General features: G+C 38.1%; 1 protein-coding gene across 1 annotated transcript in view; it reads left to right on the plus strand.

The window, feature by feature from the left end:
* Positions 1-23263, plus strand: part of LOC125360593 (WD repeat and SOCS box-containing protein 1-like) — a 92998-nt gene that overhangs the window by 24707 nt on the left and 45028 nt on the right. The window lies entirely within an intron of this gene.

Raw genomic sequence — 23263 nt, forward strand, 5'->3', positions numbered from 1 at the left:
CAAAGGCCTCATCTCTAAAATATATGCAGAACTAAAAAAATTACCTTCTTCCAAAACAAAACTGCAAAGAACCAATAGCCCCCTCATCAAGTGGGCTAAAGACTTACAAAGAAACTTCTCTGATGAGGAAATGAGAATGGCCAATAGACATATGAAAAAATGCTCTACATCACTGGCCATAAAGGAAATGCAAATCAAAACAACATTGAGATTCCATCTCACCCCAGCAAGAATGTCATATATCAAGAAAACTAATAATAACAATTGTTGGAGGGGATGTGGCCAAATGGGAACCCTACTTCATTGTTGGTGGGAATGTAAACTGGTTCAGCCACTCTGGCAAGCAGTATGGAGATTCCTCAGAAGGCTCAATATAGAACTCCCCTATGACCCAGCAGCCCCACTGTTGGGTATCTATCCAAAAGCCCACAAACAAAATCACAGTAATGCCACCAGCACAACAATGTTCATCGCAGCACAATTTGTCATAGCGAGAAGCTGGAACCAACCCAGATGCCCCTCCATAGATGAATGGATCAGGAAAATGTGGTACATTTACACAATGGAATTTTATGCCTCTATCAGAAAGAATGACATTGTTCCATTTGTAAGGAAATGGAAGGACTTGGAAAAAGTTATACTAAGTGAAGTGAGCCAGACCCAAAGAAACGTGGACTCTATGGCCTCCCTTATTGGGAATAATTAGTACAGGTTTAGGCAAGCCATAGCAGAGCATCACAAGGCCCAATAGCTATACCCTTAGAAACACATAAGATGATGCTAAGTGAAATGAACTCCATGTTATGGAAACAAGTGATATATCACAGTTGTAACTACTTTCAACGTCCTATGTGTATGTGTAGTTTCTATTATTGATGATGTTTTGTATCACCTTCCTATGTTTGTACCTACACTATCTCTGTAATCTTATCTGAGTATATTGGAAACCGTGTTTACTGGTATTGGAAGTAGGAAATTCAAAGGGAATACCATATTCGAGAGACACAGGGTAAAAAAAGAGAAATAACTACAAAAGCAATACTTGCAAAACTCTTTGGCGTAAGTGAACTGAACACCTGGTGGGGGAGGGAAAGGGGGGGAGGGAGGGAGGCATGAGGGACAAGGCAACAAACAGTACAAGAAATGTATCCAATGCCCAACGTATGATACTGTAACCACTCTGTACGTCAGTTTGATAATAAAAATTTGAGAAAGAAAAAATAAATAAATAAAAAATAAAAAAAAAAAAGAAAATACAAAGATAGTCTTTATAAAAACTCAACATTTGTGGATGGAGATATAGATTCTAAAAAACAGCCAAGCTCTTAATGTATTCAAAAACTATTGTCTGACATCACTGTTTTTTATAGTTTAGGACACATAGCAGGAAGTGACTTCTATTCCTAGATTATTTGATAAGCATATTGCATAGCTCTTTAAATGGTTATCTTCCTTGTAGCTTTTTCCATACTCACCTCTACTTTCAAATCACTGACATATATAAATATCCTCAAAGGATTATAAGATGCCTTACTGGTAAATCTACAATCCATATGTTCACACAAATTTTGGATTCATTCACATTAAATGCTTAATAATCTTTAAGGCTCTGCCTTTGAATACTGCTGATTCTTCACGTTGAGAAAAACTGTTAATTAAAAGTGGAAGTGAATTTTTATACGAAAGTCTCAAGTGAATCCTTTTGCCTAGTGGGTAATCACATTCTAACTTATCTATTTGTAAGTTGGGAAACAAGATTCTTGCTTCTGAATCTCTGGGAGAGGAGAGAAGAAGAAGGGCAAAGAGCATCTCTTGGGTGGCCCAAGAAGAAAGGGTTAAAAGTTAAATGTCAGCAGGGTTAGGCCTTGCCAATATAAATACAATCACAATGATGGTATAAAAAGACATGTATTTTCACCTCTATTGACTTTTCACGTTCATGGGATAATTATTGTAACATTTTCTTAAAGGGCAAAAAGCTTTTGATGATGAATACATCTCATTACATGGAATTTTACGTGTAATCCTTACATGAATCTCATTGTAATTCAATGGATGAATTACGTGTTAATGCTAGCATAACAAGCCTTTAACCTATTTGACTTAATTACAGGCATATCATAAGATTTACTGGAAAAGGTTTCTTTTCTTGCTCTAAAATGTCTTTTCACTTTTTTAACTCTTTGTTTAAACCTTTGAAGGCAGTATCAACACTTGGCACTCACAATCTCTAATTACAACTTTCTATTGCCTTCATCTATAGGAATAGAGAGAAAAGAATTGAGAGATCACCAGGTGGATTAACTTTGTGCATGCTGACCTAGGTACAGAGGGCTCCATATCCTTGAATTCCTTAGGGTGGGACCTTTCTTACATCAAAATATGTGATTAAATACAATGGATTTTAGACAAGGAGTTGAAAACTTAGCTCTGACAGTCACTAAAAGGATGGCTGTATAAAAGTCTACTAGCCAGCAAGAACCTCACATTTCTTTTCTGTTAAATTTATGTGCAATACTCACTTACCTGTACAAAGAGTTTTGATGGAAACTCAGTGATACAATGTGTTTAGAACAATGCTTAGTGAATGACAGAACGCAATACAACTAGAGGACACTGATAGTTTAAAAAAAAAAGATGGAAAGGAAACAAATAGAAGGGGAGGAAGAGAATGAGGAAGTGAGGGATGAAAGAAGAAATGGAGAAAAAATGATAAAAGGAGAAAGAAGAAGAAAGGTGAGTGAGGAGGAACTCATGTTCACAAATAGTAAAGGTTCTACTAACCAAGATGCTTTGTGTTCCTAAACTGCTTTGTTAAGTGGCAACTTTTTTGTACAACTGTTTATAAAGATAACAAAAACACAAAAACAAGGTAGATGTGTTATTAGAACAAGTGACCTGCATAAGGAACTTCTCTGGAACTCCTGCGAACATGCCAATGTAATAGGCTCAAGTAAATCCATGTGTTGGAGTCCCAACCTCTACTCCCTCAGAATGTGACTTCACTTGGGAATAGTCACTGCTGACATGATTATAGTTACATATTAAAATGTTGCTGAATAGAACAAGCCCCTAATCTCTAATCTAATATGATATCTCAAAAGGCATGACTTTGGACATACAAAAAAGGGAGGAGGAAAAAGAAAGAGGTTAATTTGCATTTGTTAACACTCACAGGGTAAAACAAATCACACATATGAATCCAGAGCTAAAGGAGCAAGGACATATACCAACATCACAAGGCCATGAATGTAAATGTTTATTAGAAGATGTTAAAATTTGGGACCAATAATTTGATCTGCTGCAGCTACCAAACTCAATTACTTCAATATTAGCTTCTGAGAAACACATAAGAGCTAAAGAAAATGGAGTCTCCACAGGATATCATGAAAGAAGAGTGGCCTGTGGAGGTGAAGCTAAAGTTTCAGATGACATCTTAATGACAGTGCTGGTGCAGAATCCATAATGCTGTGACCCAGTGCTGTGACCCTGGCTCTCATGGTAGTACCCTAATTGTAAAGTCTCTTTAAAAATTGTTGCTGTGTTTTATAAGATCTGTCCATTTTCATGCAATGTCCTTCCATACCTTTACACTATACCCTTTGTTTGTATTGTCATGAGTGGTCAAAAGACTTGACCACTGGCCAGGTAAGAGTCCTAAGGAGGGCTGGGAATATGGCCTAGTGGCAAAAGTGCTTGCCTTGTACACATGAAGCCCTGGGTTTGATTCCTCAGCACCACATACATAGAAAACAGCCAGAAGTGGCACTGTGGCTCAAGTGGCAGAGTGCTAGCCTTGGGCAAAAACAAGCCAGGGACAGTGCTCGGCCCTGAGTCCAAGCCCCAGGACTGGCAAAAAAACAAAAACAAAAGAGTCCTAAGGATCACTACAGGTATGGGGAAGGTGATTTATCTGATCTTAATTCAGCTGTCATTCTATAAATAGTTATTTACATGAACCTTGAGAGGATCTAGGTGCATAACAATGAATAAGAATAGGTCTCCTGTGGCTTTTGAATTTGTAAGGACAAAGTGAGATGTACCAAGAAACTATGATTCCTTGAAGATTCATGTTTAGAATGGGAGACGAAATCCCGTACATGAAGGGAATAAGTGGCTCGTTTAAGTAATTTACTTAGGGCAAATTTAGCAAAGTCAACCAGGGAAATGCACTCCAAGGATAGTACACTGACAAATACTGTGAATCTCTCTCTCTTTAAATCATTTCAAGTCGTATGCAGGCATGTTGGCTTCATTTGTCTTTGTTAAATTTATTATCCTGTGCTCTCAGTCAGGTGCATTGGTGTTTATGATTTTCAAAATGCCAAAAATAAAAAGAAGAAGAAAAGATAAAGAACAGAAAAGAAAAAAGAAACCATTCCACCATTGTAGCACTTGGATTTTTGCTTGCAAATATTTCATCATCAAGTCATGGCTGCATTTTGGACAAGAAAAATATGGTGGAAAGGGAAGCCAAATCAAAGTAAATGGCTACACTGCAGAACACTCACAATGCACCAGCAGAGTGCTTGCTGACTGGGAACACCCTCAGCATGAAATACTAACACTCATTAGACAAGAATGCACACCGCACTCTTACTCTCTGGCTATCAATGGTTGAAAGCAAACAATAACCCCTAGACAACAGTCATACAAATGTTTGCATCACAAAATGGTCAGTTACAGATTCTGGACTTGACAAGGACAGATACTCTGAGCCAAAGTTTCCAAACCTATTACAGATTTTAGTAGCCAATGGTAAGAAAGACTACACATGGTGTAGCATGACAGGACTCATTGCAGAACTCTTCCTGAACGAAATCTTCTCAGCTGAGTCCTGGAAGAGTCCACCATGTCAACAGTTGGAAGTGGAAGACTATTTGCTTCTCAGTCTTCTTCAGTGTACCAGAGGACACTGCTTCAGGCTATGGTAGCTACAGGCTCCTTGCTGGAAGTCTGCCTTCTCTGTGTTCTATCTGGGGTGCGCAGGGTGCTCTGGGAAGAGATTATGATTCCTTGAAGATTCATGTTTAGAATGGGAGATGAAATCCTGTACACAAAGAGAATAAGTGGCTCATTTAAGTAATTTACTTAGGGTAAATTCAGCCCCTCTTGAGGAGTTGTTGGGAGACTTACCAGAGATGGCAGAATGGGCCAAGACTGTGGAACTTCACATCCCTCACCCAAAGCTCATTGGCTGAAGGTACGTTATCTACAGCCCTACAATGCATATTTTGGCAAGGTTTATACTTCAGCAAAGTAGTCAGGTTCTTTAGAAGTATAGTAAATAGGAAGAAAGGGAGGGTGCTGAGCTCCTATCCCTTCAAATAACCCATCACTATATCTGGAAGCCAATGAGATTCCATAAAAAGCTGCATAAAAGCAGAGCTGAGAAGAGGGGAACCAGGTTTTGCAGCTGTGCTAAACACCACCCACCCCACCCTGTGCCAGGTGCTCTCATAGGATTAAACTGTTTGCTCTCCTATCAGCAGGCTAGTTAATCCTCCAAAACCCTTGCCAGGGCTATACACATAGTAAATACTCTATTCTGTGAGAATTTTCCCAACAAAAGCCAAAAGAAAGGTCTACTTCCCTATAGACCTGAACCCTTCTCTTAGTCTTCATTTTCCTTTACAATTTTCAGAGGTGATAATTGGTCGCCAAAATATAATACCACATTTCACAGGCTCTCTAACTCCTCTTTTTATCATATATATATATGTATATGATATGTATATATATGGACATGAGATATATATGAACATGAGATATATATGGACATGAGATATTTATAATGTCATATATATGTATATATATATATATCATGTCCATATGACTGAGCAAGACAAGCACACTCTAGAGAATCACCTAAGGTCACACTGAGTAAGTAGCTCAAAGTGGATTAGAAAAGCTTCATGCCCTCTCTGGTCCCCAATCCTTTTAATCTAACCACAGAACAAGTAGCCATATGAAAAAAAAAACATAAAAAAGCATTAACCTCTGATAAGTTACTTTTATATCCTTGTGCTTTTGGCATTTATTTTGGTTGTTTCAATTTGTGTGGCACAATATATAGAGTGCTGCACATTCTCCTCTGATTTCTGGGTCTTTTATTTCTGTTGACACTTCCCTTATTCTTTAAGCTAGAAGTTCCTGTTTCCCATTTCAGTAAAAGTTGTCCAGCAAAATCTCTCCTTTGCTTTAGTTGTGACTGAAATGTGAAATTTAGCAGGATTTTGTAAATTTCATTCTATTTGAATGTTTCCTAGAAGAACAAAATTATTTTCTCTCTGGCTCTTTTCCTCCCTGCTAAAGTCTCTGCCCTTTAAATATGCTCTTATAGTTTTCCCATTATAATGTAGTTAGTGTCTGTTTAAATCTTTGCTGTGTTTTATGTCTGTGCATGCCTGCAGCTGATTTTCTTCAAAATCAGAGCTGTGGGCTCACAATCGATTCCATCTCCCTCAGGCCTGTGCCTTGAGAAGGAGATGATGGTCTTTGAGATTAGCCTGTGCTTCACCAATGTGCGTCATTTCTTTCATCACCAGTCTCATGCTAGGGAAACTGCTAGCATACCCATGCCGTAGTTCAGTGCTTATTGAGGGCCTGCCTTTTCAGGTCACAAGGGGATATGAGTGACAACAGTAGCTCAGCCAATTAGGCAATGATATCTGGCAACATTTATCCTACAAACCATTGTGAGGGTTACATTAGCTACAAATACAATGTAGTTACAAACAAAGAAAAGAAGACTAGTCATTGCAAAAAGGTGTAGTATACATCTATCACATATAAAGGGTTGAGATAAAAAGAGTGCGCACACTGAAATACTGTTTAGGGAGAGCAAGTCTCAGATAGGAGGACAAGCACGCATGCAAGCAGAATGAGTTCAGGCCACCATCTGTGTGGTGATTGATAATTTATTAATTTCCTCTGCTGAGAACTTCAGATATTTTCATTATTAGTGTATTTTCATGTGTGTATGCCCTCAGGCTTTTCAAGTACTAGACATGTTTTTTTTTAATTAAACTTTATACCACCATACATTTAGAGCTGTTCATGACCATGAATATGTTTACAGAGGGGATGTTAAAGTTATCACATAAATCTGTCGCACTGAAAGGGAAAAACTGTATCTCAGAGAAAGTAGGACTCTAGGTAAATAAGTCAATTGAGAGGACACAATCTACATCATATTCTCTGACTGACCTTTCATCCTATTAGTCAGGATCAATGGAAAAGCACAATAGTCATTCCCTGGACAAGTATTTGAGTACCTGTTGGGTATCTTAGCATGAAAATAGATGCTGAGCAAAACAGATTCAGTTTCTCTTCCCATAGAACTTACAGCTCTGTGCAGAAGACACTCAGAGAATCATACCCCAAATAAATGTAGGAGAACATACTTAGAATTCAATAAAGAATCTTCTGGAACTGTGAAATAGACCTTCAGCTTCAAATGGATAAGTTACTGTTAACTTAGTAAAAGGATTCCAGTAAGGAAATAGAAGCAAAGAAAGTACTAATCATAAGACAAGACATTGGATTTAATAGTTAATAAATTGTGGAATTAGCAGGTCAAGTAGATAGTGTGACTTTGTAAAAGGAACTAGAGCTTATGAGAAACTGAGAAGAGGAAAAATCTAGAAGGATATAGAAAAATCTGAGCAATCCGGAAACCTCCAAAACTCACCTCAACTTCAGAGTAAGGATTTCTGGAAAAGTCTGTGGATCTGCTCAGTGTATGACAAAGCCTGTATCTGAGTCTCATTGCTTCCTAAGCATGCCTTCCCCTTCACTTTGCCTTTTATATTCTGTGTCAGCTCTCATCATCAGCAATTTGTGACACTGGACCATGACTACCAGTCTTAGGCAAAAGGGTGGTGGTAAGAGCCTCAAAGTATCTTCACACTAATCAACCCCCTCCCTTGTTTTCCACCTAAGAATGTGAATTTCAAATATAAAATTAACAGAAGCTCTGGGAGAGGAGAGCCTATTTAGAAATTCACATCCACCATGACTCTGGTCATGATATGTTGTACAGATTGGGAGACCATTAAGAAGAAAGCAATTCAAATGAAAATGCTATTCTAAATCAAGAAATGGTAATAATCTTGGTTAAGGTAGAGATCAAAAGAAATGAAAGGATAAAAATAGAAAATAGGGCACCTGGGGGGGGGGGAAAGGGAGGGAGGGAGGGGGGCATGAGGGACAAGGCAACAAACAGTACAAGAAATGTATCCAATGCCCAACGTATGATACTGTAACCTTTCTGTACGTCAGTTTGATAATAAAAATTTGAGAAAAAAATAGAAAATAGGGCTTTGTTATAAATGGAATATTTATTGGTAGTAAGAATGGGAGATGAAGCCACCTCCATAACACATAGACTTCAGTGCTCTGCAATATACACAGTCCTTAGATTAAGGGAAAGGCAAAAATTACAAGGGCTTCAAGTCAACTGGCCTACCTCCCTCCCTAATTCTGACTGATTACCTTCTTTTTTTTCAGCATCACATTGATTAGGCAAAAGGCGTATGAGTGCATATGTCAATAATTAGTTCCTGTCCATGTGCTTTCCATGATTTTTGCATGGAAATATCACTGCATCAGCATGGATCCAAAATATACATTGCAAATCTTTTGCTGCAGACAGGATCAAGAATAAGCAAAGTCCCAGACTCGGCTTAATAAAGACAGGAACCTTTTCTGAAGCTGTGTCTGGATAATTCATCAGAGGATCAAGTTTAGAGATGGGAATGAAAGAAGGCTGAAAGGGGATTTGAAGGTGATGAGAAGAAATTCTATCTGTATGTGGATGAAGAGATACTGCAGCATGGAAGAAAACACTCCTCGCCCTCTACTTTGTCTGGGAAGCTGTGTAGATTAACAGGAGCTTCCTCGCTTTGAGAGAAATGCTAAGATAACTTAATTATGTCTTTGTATTTGATATCATTTCTTTAGAAAATGATGCCAACATTTCATGTAGCTGTTGTAAATGAGAAACTCTGAGAGTACAAAGATCCCTTGCTGCAAGGAAGTTTGATGCTAGGCTTTTAAGGTTATAAAACCTTATCAAGGGGCTAGGAATATGGCCTAGAGGTAAAGTGCTTGCCTTGCATACATGAAGCCATGGGTTCAATTCCTCAGCACCACATATATAGAAAAAGGCAGAAGTGGTGTTGTGGCTCAACTGGTAGAGAGCTAGCCTTGAGCAAAAAGGAGCCAGGGACAGAGCTCAAGCCCTGAGTCCAAGCCCCAGGACTGGCACAAAAAAAAAAAACTAATTAAATTATTAAGAAGCTAATTTTTGAAACCTTGAATTGGGGCTTTGAGAATCATGTAGAATACAGTAAGAACCATTGGTAAGGAGTGATGTTGCGGTGAGGATCTGTATGGTAGGGAAGAACTTTGGCTTGCCTTTAGACAATAAATGGAGGGAGGAGATAACCAAAGTCTGAAGATGTTACTCGGTAATGAAATGCTTATCTAGGACATTCAAAACCTTGGCTTCAGTCCTTCAGCACTATAAGACCAATAAAGAAAGAAGAAAATAATTCAAATATTTCTAGGTTCATCTGCTGATGCAAGAAAAAATAAAAGGGAGAAGATGATATTTGATGTTCAGAAGAAAGAATATGCTCAAGAAAATGTAGTAGGGACAAAACAAACTTCTGGCATGAAACTTTTTCCAGCCAATACTCAATAAGCTGATAATATTACTTTGAGAACCAGTAACCCTAGAATTGGCTACATCGTAATCACTTTTAACTTAAACAATTCACCTCTCTCCCTTGGTGAATTTTTTCCTGATGAAATTCACTTTTAATTGTATAACCAACCCCAATCAGAAATGGTGGAAATATATTTTATTACAAGCTTCATTATAAGACTCATAAGTATGTTTTATTAAACACCTTATGAGCATGTCATAAGAGATTCATATTTACTCTTATGGAAAAATCCAAATAATCAACCTTCTTTAAAAATACCCCAAGAGAACTATAAAGAGCGTTATTTCAACTTTAAAATAAACATGCAAAGATATGCCATTATAAAAATTGACTCTTCATCTCCATTATTCAGAAATGTGATGTTCCTCTCTTCTTTATAGCTCCCTAATATATAGTTGTCAACCAATGCAGCATGAAGCATTCAATCAAATTACTTTCAAGTATGAAATACCAGTGCATTTTCAAAAAAATAATTTTATTTTCTTACTGAAAGCAAATTTTCAAAAATTGTGATGTGTTATTTAAACTTGGAAGGACTAATATGGAAGTTTTCAGAAAGAGATCACTGGCTGCATCTCAAAGAGCAATTTTCAGTTCAAGAATGACATAAAACCATTTCATAGGTACTGTTTGCATCCTGAGTAGGAGTCTATTCAGTGCAATAGTAATGTCCTAATACCCCAGAGTGGTCCCCCCGAATAAACCTCATACTAATAACTCAGGTCACATATCAGCCACATTTCTAATATCCTTATGTATGAAAAATTGCATAATGGTAGCAGCCTCTTAAGGTTAGTTTTTGTTTGTTTGTTGGGGTTTTGCGGGGGGAGGCAGTCCTGGGCCTTGAACTCAGGGCCTGAGCACTGTCCCTGGCTTCTTTTTGCTCAAGGCTATCACTCTGCCACTTAAGCCACAGCGCCACTTCAGCACCACTTATGTGGTACTGAGGAATCGAACCCAAGGCTTCATGTATACAAAGTAAGCACTCTACCACTAGGCTATACTCCCAGCCCCTCTTAGGTTTTTACAAAGATTAAATGTGATCATTCATGTAAAGCACTTAACGCAATGTCTAATATAATGTGAATGCTCAATAAACAATAGCATTATTACAGTAAAACCTCTTCTTGACAAACAGAAAATTCCATTAACTAGAATGTGAATACAATATTTCTACCAAAGGCGGAGATGATTTCAATAATTTATCCCCTGTCATCTTCATCTAATGACACATGAAAGAAAGTTGAGTCCAGATCAACTAGTTATCCTTTGGGGCTGAATTTCAAGGGGACATAAGTCACAGACATGTCCCAGAGCTGAAAGAATTTAGTAAAATGCCTCTAGGTTTTCAAACTTCAAATAGGTACTTGAAAGTCCATGATGATCTGTGCTCTCCATGTGAATTGGGCACAGAATCAAAAGACTGAGTTGCTATTCTTAATTTGCATAGTAACTCATATGGGACCATTGAGACTGAATGGTAGGCTTCTTGTTGCATCCATACTTTAATCTTTAATATCAGGATATTAATATTATTACATGAAAAACCCCTTCCAATCTGGCTGTTGAGCTAAGAGTAGAGATAAATATGGTCCTTTCTCTACTGTTTTTCTATAATTTAGCATGCCCCAGCAGTACCCACAATTGAGTCATCAAAAGATATAACAGTTATGGCTCCCAGTAATAAAAACAAACCAAAAAATCAAAGTGTTTTAAATGGGAAAGGCATACAGTGCTTATACCAAAAATAATTGCAAGAATCAGAAAAATCCAGAAGTGGCTTCAAGCTCTATTAGATCAGGGCTCTAGCTCTCTCCCAACAAGAAGACATTGTCTTTTTGCCCTCACTTGTGAGTCTTCAGACTGGCTACCATAAGGGGAAAATACACTCTTACTGAGTCCAGATGTTATATCCACATATCATTTTTCTCCAGGAAAGATAATTTTCTACCTTTTCTACCAAATACAAGACTCAAGCTTCTTTCTGACTAGGCAGTGTTGTACCTTCAACCCATCCCAATGTTGTACCCCCTACACAATCTCTAAGGTAGGGAGATGACTGCATCCCACAATAACATGCTACGGAGAAAGGAATGGATGGACATTGAGACACTGAAAAGTTAAATTTGTTATATTCTGCCATAGAGGACAGAAATATTTTTTTCTTATAACCTAACTGTCACAATTACAGCCTCTGAGATCTGTTCAAGTCTCAGATTACCAGAGAATAATCTAAAGGATTATTTCAGTCTCATCTAAAAATCAGTGACTCAGACAACAGCTCTGTGTCCTCAGAACAAGCATGTATACTGCTTCTAATTCCTTCATTTGAGATTAATTCTTTTCATAAAACTCTTTTGTCCTTCCTAGATGTTAGGCATGTGCTTAATTTGAAGTTTAGTATATCTACCATACATTTATACTAAAACCTTATATAGGATATAAGGGTTCTTATTATAAGAACTAATTGAGATTGTCACCAGGGAAAGTCAATGAATCAGTATGAAAACCTAGGAGAAATCATATGAATTCTTCCCTAGAATGATCTCAGCATACAGGCCTTGCACCCACTTTCTAAAGTGTGCTTTAGAAAATAATATTGCACGTTGACCCACAATTTGTAAATGAGAAAAAAAACAATGCAAAGACTTTCAGGTCCTAGAATTTTCTCCAGAGTTGTCAAAAATGATTTAGAACTTGAATAAGATATTTTAAACGTTTAAATCATTTTCCTTTGGGGAGTTTAACTGAAAAGATATTGTGCACTTTCCTGTCCATGTAATTTCATATGTCAGAAATGCCATCTTGCTATTCATCTCCAAAGAAAGAAATGCAGGTCATTTATCAAAAGGAAAGACAAACATCAATTGTAGCATATGGAGACAAGAGAAGGAAAACACACCTACATACATACACACAATCATATATATGGATATTCATTATATATATGCAAGAAAACATATATAATATATACATATGTGTATACATACACACATATATATACATGAATATCCAGATTTTCTCAGGACACACAGATTATCCTAACCACTTAACAGAATTATGTTTCTCTCCACGTCTTTATGTGTTCATGTTCCTCCTGTATCTGTCTCCCACATAACTCGGATTATAAAGGCATGTATCATCACATCTGCCTATATTTCTATTTTTCTGAGTTGAATTTCAGCACCTAGAAAATTAGTGTGGGTTCCATAATGAAATTCAGATCTCAAATTGGAGGCTATCCTGGATAAAAACATAGAAGATTTTTTCAAAAACAACATACAAACAAAAAGATTAGGGCATGGCTCAAATGAAAGAATACTTGACTTGAATGTGCAAAGTCCAAGTTTCAGCCTTCAGTACTGCAAGCAAACAAACAGACATAAGATTACAAAAACAAATCAATTACATTAAAATGCATACAGTTGTCAAAAAACAAATGTATGATGTGGTAATAAATGCACTTCTTTACTAATACATTCAAATACAGGCTCACCAACATCCTAATGTCGAGGTCATTATTACTGTTCATGATATTTTGAGGTATCTGAAAGTTGTCAGGTGATGTGGGCACATCTGAGATATTGATAACAAGTCACAGTGTAGTAAAGTGCTGTTACCTTGTGTACAATTCAGGCTCCAGATACTATTTTCTCAATCATGTTGCTTTTCAGCCTACACAGACCTATCTACACCTTTCATTTTATAAGGAAGGTAATAATCAGCATGGGAAACCTTTATCATCAGCCAAAGCAATGTTTTTTTTTTGGTTGTTGGTTTGGTTTCATGGTCCTGGAATGCAGTTATGCCTAAGAATCCCTCCCATTGTTGTTATTCTAGGCAAGGTCCTCCTGACTAATGAGTGTATTTAAATAACTAAGGAACTAAGTAATTTAAACATACTCATGAATATTCATAAATTACCAGCCAATACAAGGCCTCCATTTTAAGAATCACTCATATCTCTCTTCCCTATCAAATCATGTCTTCCAAGGTAACCAGATACTTGTTCCCATATATAAAACCACAATAAAGATTAGTTTATTGATGTCATTCAATTTTTTAACTCTATCATAAATTGTGAAAATTTTTAGTTTTTCCACATTCAGCAACTCATTACCAGGATTATCTATATTGTTGAATATATTTATCACACACAAAGTCAGGTGCAGTGGTGAACAACTGTAATCCCAGCACTCAAGAATCTAGTGTGGGTTCCACAGTGAAACCCCAATCTCCTCTCTGCTTACAGAAAGTAGATTTGAACTCCAATCCCTTGTCTGAAACATTAACTTCACTACTCTGATCCTGCCATACTTTTCTTCTCCTCTAAGTGACATTTTGTTCAAAAGGCGCTAGCTCTTCCTAAATCTGAATTGTATCAATTTGTGGCTGCCAACCAAGCCAAGATTATAAACTGACCTATAATCTAATACATGTCAATAAAGTAGCACTGGGCATTTCCAGGATGCTATGGGGAAAAGGAAGATCCAGCTCACAGAAGTCAGATGCACGCTGAGATGCTTCCACCCAGAAGGGTTAGCTCATAGCTACAGCTGATTGAACTGAAGGAGAGGAGAGGTGAGCAAGACCCTCATACTGTTCATTTGGGCCAAGACCAAAAGCCGAGCACGGCAGAGGCCTTTGGAGGGAGGACTCAGTGCCATGTTGCTATGGCAACTTCTATCATTTCAGAAGCTCTTCTCTCTAGTAAAGCTCAGCCTCCAAAACAGGAGAGACTGGAGTGACGGAAGAGGAAAAGATAGACCTCTTGAAGCCAAAGACACTTACTTCTATGAAGAAGACCGAGAACAATACTGCTCTCCCTTTCTGCTTGAAATGTGTGTGTGTGTGTGTGTGTGTGTGTGTGTGTACATGAGTGCCCATGTATACACATGCCTACATTGGGAATGAATACTGAACAATGGGTTTTCTCTGCCCTGTGTCCAGCATGGGAGCATATCTTTAACTATTTCACTCTAGACTGTAATCTTTTAGAAAATGAGGATAACAAAGTCAGGTAACTTTAGGTTATACAATTTTGTTTTTGCTGGATTATGTACAGATCTTATGTGACTACCCCCTCCACAACAAACAGCACACACACACACACACATACACACACACACACATACACACACACACACACAGAACATACTCTCCTTCTGCCATCTTTTCTAAACAAACAACAGATTGCATTGCTGCTGTTCAGAATATTATGCCAGAAAAACAGGGATAATTTTTTTGAAAAGTCTTCATCAAGATTCAAACCAAATGTGATATACTGCACAATTACAAGCACTTCATAAATGTTCGCCGAAGCTCATGCATGCAAAAATTCAGGAAAATGATTTCCCAGACGTATTCTCTGGGGAAAGACTGTCTGTGAAGGGAGTCAGATTTCCCATCTGCACGGGGCATTCTTGAGGGTTGGGCAAGCAGCGTCGGCTCTGAGGTCATGTGTGATTCCCCACTTTATAGAGAGAAGAGAGGTGATGCAATGACTGCCCACTGATTCTCTCAGGAGTTCTTTGTAATACATTGGAAAGCCTCTTTGAAGAAATATAACAGCTTTGGCAAAGTCATAAGTACAATCAAAGATGACCATTTTCCACCAGAAAACATGACATCTCCAGTGCCCATTACCAGGATAGAAATATTTCATTCTCCTCCCTGGAGTGACTCAACTTGAAACTTTCTCATCTACAGTACTTAAAGACCATCCTACCAAACCAATAACAATTCTGGGTAGGTTGATCCCAGGAAAGAAGTCTTCGTGGTATTGCATCACCAATGTAATGACGTTTTTTTAAATCAAATGAAGGCTCCAGGCATGATGGTGTACACCAGTAATCCCAGAGTGAATTTGCAAGGTAAAAGGAGAACCAATGCAACAGCAACACTTACAGGACAATATGCTGTAAACCAACTGTACAACTTGGGGGAGGGGAGAGAGGGAAAGGTGGAAGAAAAATGAAGGAGGAGGTAACAAGTTTGATAAGAAATGTACTCTCTGCCTTATGTATGAAACTGTAACCCCTCTGTACATTACTTTGACAATAAATAAATATATAAAGAAAGAAAAAGAAACTGAAAGAAAACTATTTTGCTTAAAACCTATTAAATTTTTTTCCAAAAGGAATATTTACAATTGGATGACAGAAATTAAAAGTAAGAGGCCTGTCTATCTGTCAACTCTACTGAAATTACTGGAATATACCATTATTCTGTTTATAACCCCAGGCAAGTATACTTTAATCTTCCTAACCCTCAATTTCCACATCTTTGAAATGGGTAACATTGGGGTATAAAACTATCAAGATTTCAACCCAAGTGCTTTTGATGATTAAACGATTCACTACATAGGTAAAGAACTTGGTATAGTACCTAGCATGTAGTAAGAACTAAATCAATGTTAGGAATTCTCATCATATGCTAAGTTCAAATGCCTTACTTGAATGGATAAATGATAAGCCGAGGTATGAAGGCATTCATACCTGTAATCTTAGCACTTGCTCTTGAGTTCAAAGCCAGCCTGAGCTACAAAAGGAAATCCTGTCTCAACAAATAATAAAACAAACGTCTCCCCAAATATTTCTGGCAAGTAATGACTCCTAATGAAATTATAAGAGAGAGTTCCGCTTTGTGTATTGTACACAGGCATTATCAAAATTCTGGACCTTGACAAATGTATCTTCAAATTCCTAATAAGGATTCATTGTTTTTTATTTATAGGAAAAGAGGATTGTAGTACCACTTCTAAAATCACGACATGACTGTCTGCCCCAAGGTGAACTCTGCTGAGGTACTCAGATGAGCTGAAGTAGAGAAAGCATATGCAGGAAAGGATCCAGGTTGCTCCAGGGCACAGTTTTCAACTCTGTGGCATGGACCTGGGCAGCTGGGCAAGCAGCACCAGCCTGGCAGTGGTGGCACCGGGAGCAGCTCCTTTGACTAAAGGTTTCCAGCTGGCTGCACATCTAAGTGGCAGGGTCACCGACAGCTTTAGATTCTGGGAGATGAGGATATAACCCAAATATGAAAAGAGTATTTCCTCCACAGATGTACAAAGAAAGAGTACTCACACATCTCTCGATCCACAGATATATTTGTTAGAAAGGAGGACCCTGCAAAGCATGGTACATTATTAAAAAGTATCATACTTCAGGAGATGTATTCATTTGTAAGGCTCACATGATTTCTCCCTGGGACCACCCTCAAAGACAAATCATGATGCATCTCAATGGACAACTGATAAATAAGACATAATTAAATTGGTATTGGGTCAGTGCCATCATGGAAATCTAGAGTTGGAGGATTCTAAAAGGAGCTTAAACATTGCCTCACTGGACACTATATTAAAAATGAACTCTACAACATGAGCGAAAAATGGAGACAGCAAGGAAAGGGGTGACATTGTCCAAAAAGAAATGTACTCTTCACTTGACTTATATAACTTTAAACCCTCTGTTTTTAGAATTCTCAAGTAAAAGTAATACAAGGAAAAAGAAAAAATTACTGAATTTACCATTTCCCTGTATGAACATAACATAACCAGAAAAGATATATTGACTTGGGCTGGGGATATAGCCTAGTGGCAAGAGTGCCTGCCTCGGATACATGAGGCCCTAGGTTCGGTTCCCCAGCACCACATATACAGAAAATGGCCAGAAGCGGCGCTGTGGCTCAAGTGGCAGAGTGCTAGCCTTGAGCGGGAAGAAGCCAGGGACAGTGCTCAGGCCCTGAGTCCAAGGCCCAGGACTGGCCAAAAAAAAAAAAAAAAAAAAGATATATTGACTTGTTCAAGCCCTCACTATTTGCCACACTGAATGAGGATGCAGCAGCCCAGTGCTATCTAACTCATGCAGTGGTACAACTGCCACTACCCACTCCCATTCCCATCTCAGGATCATGACTCAGGTGTGATCTTGTTTTTCAGGCACTGGTGGCTCACACCAGTAATCCTAGCTACTCAGGAGGCTGAGAACTGAGGATCCCAGTTCAAAACTAGCCTAGGCAGGAAAGTCCATGAGAACCTTATCTCCAATTAGTCACCAAATAAAGCCAGAAGTGGAGCTGAGGCTCAAGTGTTAAGAGCCCCAGCCTTGAACAGAAATGCTAGATCCCGAGTTCAAAACCCAGTACCAGCACACACACACACACACACACACACACACACACACACACACACACACACAGATTCTATTGGTTTAACTACAAAGAACATTATATTATAGCACTACTTCTGACAAATCACCAGGTATAGAGTGCCTCTTCCTCCAGAAATATACCCAAACTGTTTTCCCACTCCCTTGCAACCAAATACGGATAGCTGATATACTAATCTCAAAAGTACTCTGTATGCCTTGCAAAAATATATCACCTGAGTAAATACAACATCTCTTTATCTTATCCAAATCTTGGAACCTCTGCAGGAACAAAAATGGCCGTATGTGCTTCCCTTGTTCCAGCAAGCATATGAAGAAACAGCCTTTGCTAATTTGATGTCTAGCAGTTTCGAGGTTTGGCACTAGAGAATTTGAACATGAATGTATTATTTAACATCCGTGTTCTCTGAATAACATTTTAAATTTTAGATTTTAGAACCTAGTAACTCCATCAGACCTTCACAGCTATCTCTGTACAGACTGTCAGAGCTCAGGCAGTGACGACTGATTTAGATGCTTCCTTCTTCCTTCATGGCTACCAATGATATTCCAGCTGTCACTTTCTCAGTCATCTGGTGTTCTTCAGCCAACAATGGTACAGAGATTCATTACTGATCCATATATTAGAAGTGATTCATATGCAAACTTGTGTGTGCCAAACCATGGAAATTTGGGGAACTTGTTTATATGGCAATATACCCTTCCCAAACCTTTACAAATACATCCACTGAGGTGTCTTGCACTGAACCAGAGCGCGAGAGATACTTATTCATGTCAATTGGTTGGAAAAAATTGATTTAACATAGTTAATTTTTCCAACTTAAGGTCCACATCATCCTAATTTCAGGGAGTTACAGTCCAGACATGGAGGTTAAAGGAGACATGGGGAGAAAAAGACACAGATAATTGTTCATAAAAGCCAATCCGTATAGAATGCTATAATGGGAAAATAATAATGTGCTCTGGGAGCCTAGATTGAGGTTGGATTAGCTTTATCTGGGGGATCTGAGAAGGACTTAAAGAGAACACATAATAAATCAGTAAATCTGTGCCCTGAAGAACTTCTCTGGGTACAGATGAGAAGCAAGGAAAGGGGGAAATATGAACAAAGGCCCATCTTGCAGTTCTTGTGGGTTATAGGGATAAAACAGTAAGTTTTAAAAGAGCCTACAATAGTTCCATGTGGTTTTGACAACTGATAAAATCAAGAGATCATTTTTCCAGCTGCTAAATTATCTTAGTGGAAGTCTGCATGAGAAAAATGATACATTTCTGTCAGTAGCTCATGTAGCTGTTAGTGTTCTGAAGCCACTCGGTTCTAAAAATCCGTGATTTTCAAATATACTTAGTAAGGAGAAGTTTTTTTTAAATACCTTTCTGTTCAAATCCCACTATGCCAAAAACTAAAATTAATCTGTACATTAAATTAGAGAAGGTCTTTATTCAAATACTTGCCATAGCAAAGGGATGTCTTTTGTCCCTTGCCTACATTGCATGGTGTGCAGCAGGCCCAAGTTGCTCCCTCAAGGTGCTCTACTCCCTCACCTACCAAACAACAAACTCAACTTTACTGAAGAACAGTAGTTACAGTGACATTTTGAGGACCCAGTGTTCAACAAGGACCACCAATCCAATCTCTTCTATTGGCTTTTAGCTCCTACCTGTGATTTGATCCTCTAGCCAAAGTGAAATGTCTTCATGCTTTTGTTCTGTAACACTTTCATTTAAAATGCTAAATTCCAAAATAGTCATGACAAACTGATTGTACTATGGCAACAACTAATCCTAAAATTCAGTAACTCAATGGAATGAAAGCGAACTTTGTCTTACTGAAACCACAGGCTCAATGTCAAAATAGAATCAGAGTCAAAATTACTCATGACTGACAGAGGTAGACTCATTTGTGACAAAAGAGAGGAAAGAGAAATTTTAGGATCGTTTCAGAGATTATTGCTGCCTTTAGCTTAGCAGTGGCAAGCATTCTGTTGGTCAGAGACATTCAGGCAGCCTCCTATCTTCATGGAGGCCAGAAACAACTGGAAGAGTATCTGATAAGATTTACTCTTTCTCACCTACTAAGGTTGTATAAAAATATCAGAATCAGAAAAATGGTGAAACTGCCAGTAAAGGCTTTCCAATCTGGTAAAGAAGAAAGCACTCTAATGACCTGAAGTCCATAAAATCAAAACCAGCTCCCTGAAGTCACTTCTGGAGGTACCTCCAATAAATTCATAATCACTCAGAGAGAACTATCAGCACATAAAATGGATACAGACTATTGGACAACTCCAATCTAAGAAAAAACAGTCTATATTGAGAACGTTATGAACCATTCTTCCTTTAGCCAGCCAGCATTTGCTCCTTTGATGACATTTGAATATGAAAGATTTGGAATCTTAAAAACAACCTGCTAACCTGGGAAGTCATTGCAGTTGAAGATACTAGACTCTAGCAGATATGGGTAAGGCCACGGTCCCCACCCTGGAAGCTCAGCTAGCTCTGAATGTCACTATCATCTGCAATTTAATCCTGGAGTGGACAGTTGGGGACCTCTCTATTTGACTGTGGGAAATCTGGCTCCTCCATGGGGTACTGCATTCAGGGTCCTAATTCAGTGCTTTAGGGCATAGCTGTGGGTCTAATTGAGTCCATACACATTCCTACATCTGCTCTCATTCATTTGGGTAGCTAGGTGCCTGTTGGAATGATTGTGATCCTGAGGCTGTTGATGTCAGAGCCACAATAAACTGAGATAAACCACCTGAAAAGCATGATGAATGACAGCTTTACTCTGGGAAGCCACTACTGAGCAACAGTGATGTCTCTAGACCTCATAAGGTTCTTCCCATAACACTCTATCTAGCCACATGCCTATTCCAAATCTAACAATGGCTGCAAGCAAAAGAAAACAAACACCCAGAATCTAAGTGCATCTTTCTCTGCCAGGAGCACAGACTGAAAAGCTGCAGGTGCTCAGAAACTCGAGGCAGCTCTCTCCAGATCAGCCAAGCCCATGGAACATGACAACTGGTATTGGTATTTTAAAAAATAATAATACTTAAAATGCATGCTTTCCTCCACCTCACTTTCTTCGCATTTCTTTTTGTTTGTTTACTTATTTGTTTGTTTGTATTTATATCCATGTTCTTGAAGAAAAGCCATGCTGACAGTTCTCACAGTTATTTCCACCACCAACTTTCTCTATGGAATCAGCCTGTCATGCAGTATATGTCTGTACAGTATGGTCTGAAATCCTTTTTTATTAAACAGTACAAATGAAATCAGATAGAGGAACAAGAGCTTATACCTCATGTAGGGAGCAACTGTGGGAACCCCACAGAGAGGTAAATTTGATTGCATCAAGACAGAGCACAGCTTGGAAGAGAGAAGAAGGAAGTGAGAAGATTTACTGGGATGGGGACTGCTCTGTGGCTGTGCCTGTCACTACCAAGGTTAGAGCAGAGTGAGCAATAGGAGGAACAAAATGGAACTCACCATCCGAACTGATAAGTGAAATCAGGGTACTCAAAGAATTTGTCTAGTGCTTTCCAAGGATTGCTGCTTGCATTGGTTTAAATAACTCGAAAATGAATGGTTTCTGTCAACGCAGAAAAGAAGTAACCAACAGTTAATTGGTATAGTGGTGATCAGATGAGGGTGAATGAATCTGGCATCATAAAATAATAGAGTGTTAGAATGAAGTCATTTAGCTCATCTGTTCATTTTATAAACTGAGGCTTAGGATGATTATATGAATTAGTCAAAGGCCCAGAATTGCTTAGGGTATCTTTCGGCAAATAGGTTTGAGGTGAATTCCCATAAACTTCCATTTTAAACGTGAAATAAAGGGGTACAAGCCATTATCATAGATCATTGAGTTTCCCCAGCAGTGGGGCCTAAACAAGAATTGACTTTCAAGTTTCAAGGAATAGGAAATACCGGTAGATGAGTGAGAAAATAACATAAACATGCAAAGTATTAATAAGCCAAAAAGATAACATATGTATGAGAGAAAGAGAGAGAGAAGTGGGCTGATTTTGTGGGCTTTTATAGCTATTCTAATTGGGATATCTGGGTCATGCAATAAATATGCACCTCTTCCCAGGTAGAAAGCAGAAGCCAGAGTATTTGCTCATCCTTTCCCCTATGTTACTGGTTGATAGTTATACCTAAAGAGAGATAATTCCCTGGCCTTTCCAGGCCTGGTCTGCAGGTGAACTGAGCAGACTTCATTGCTCAGGAAAGAAGTCCTCGGGCCAAACGTTGGCGATGTTGGCAACTGAAAATGAGCATGTGGAGGGGGGAATGAGGGACGAGGTAACAAACAGTACAAGAAATGTATCCAATGCCTAATGTATGAAACTGTAACCTTTCTGTAATTCAGTTTGATAATAAAAATATATATTATAAAAAAAGAAAATGAGCATGTGTGCAGAGAAATGAAAAGATTTGAAAATGTATATGAAGCACCACCAATGTCTGCTGTGCCAATTGGAAGCCATTTTTTTGCATTACTCGCTGTCTATTTGTCTGTAGACCATAGCTATGGAAGAGGTGGACAAATAGCTTTTCCATGCTTTACAGTGAGATTCAGTTTTTTATAGGCAAAATATGGATGAGATATACAAAATGCTACCTTAGTAACCTAGCCTTAATTTCACTACATTTTTACCAACTCTGTACCATGAATTTTACATCATTGGTTGGCATGCACATAATCTATTTTATAGCCAAATTCAACTATTTATCAACATGTCACTATGATCCTTAACATTGATCCACAGCTGTGTATATTTGGTTGGCTTCAAAACAGGCATAAAAGTTCTGAATATTAGAGCATTTTAAACTTAATTAGCCACAAGAAATTTGAGTGATACTTATAGTATGAATTATAGAATTTGGAAATACAAACTAATACAGAGTGTCTCTTTTTAATATGCCAAAGGGACATTTAAGCATGCATTCTATCAGCCTGACAAATAAACAAATATATGTTATTAAGTTTAAAAAGAACTGTTACTTTTTATTTTTTTTTTTAAAAAAAGCCTCAATGAATTCTACTGGTGCTGCCTAAAATACTGTTTGGAAAGTTGATTTCTAGAATAAATTTAAAAGTCATTTTAATGTACAAATCTCTGACAAGAGCTAGAAGTGCAACCTATCACCCCGGAAAAAAAAGATAAAATAAATGTAGATTTTAAAAGGACTTGAAATTCTTTAAAACCCTCAGAAATGTTGCCATTTAGTAATGACATTCCCTATTCATTTGACCTCATCTTGACACACTGAATTGCTCTGAACAGCTGTGGCCAGACACATAAGTTTTACATCTTAACTCTTGCTTCTCTAATTTGTACAAAA

This window comes from Perognathus longimembris, chromosome 12 (genome assembly GCF_023159225.1).
Source record: "Perognathus longimembris pacificus isolate PPM17 chromosome 12, ASM2315922v1, whole genome shotgun sequence".
Lineage (NCBI taxonomy): Eukaryota > Metazoa > Chordata > Mammalia > Rodentia > Heteromyidae > Perognathus > Perognathus longimembris.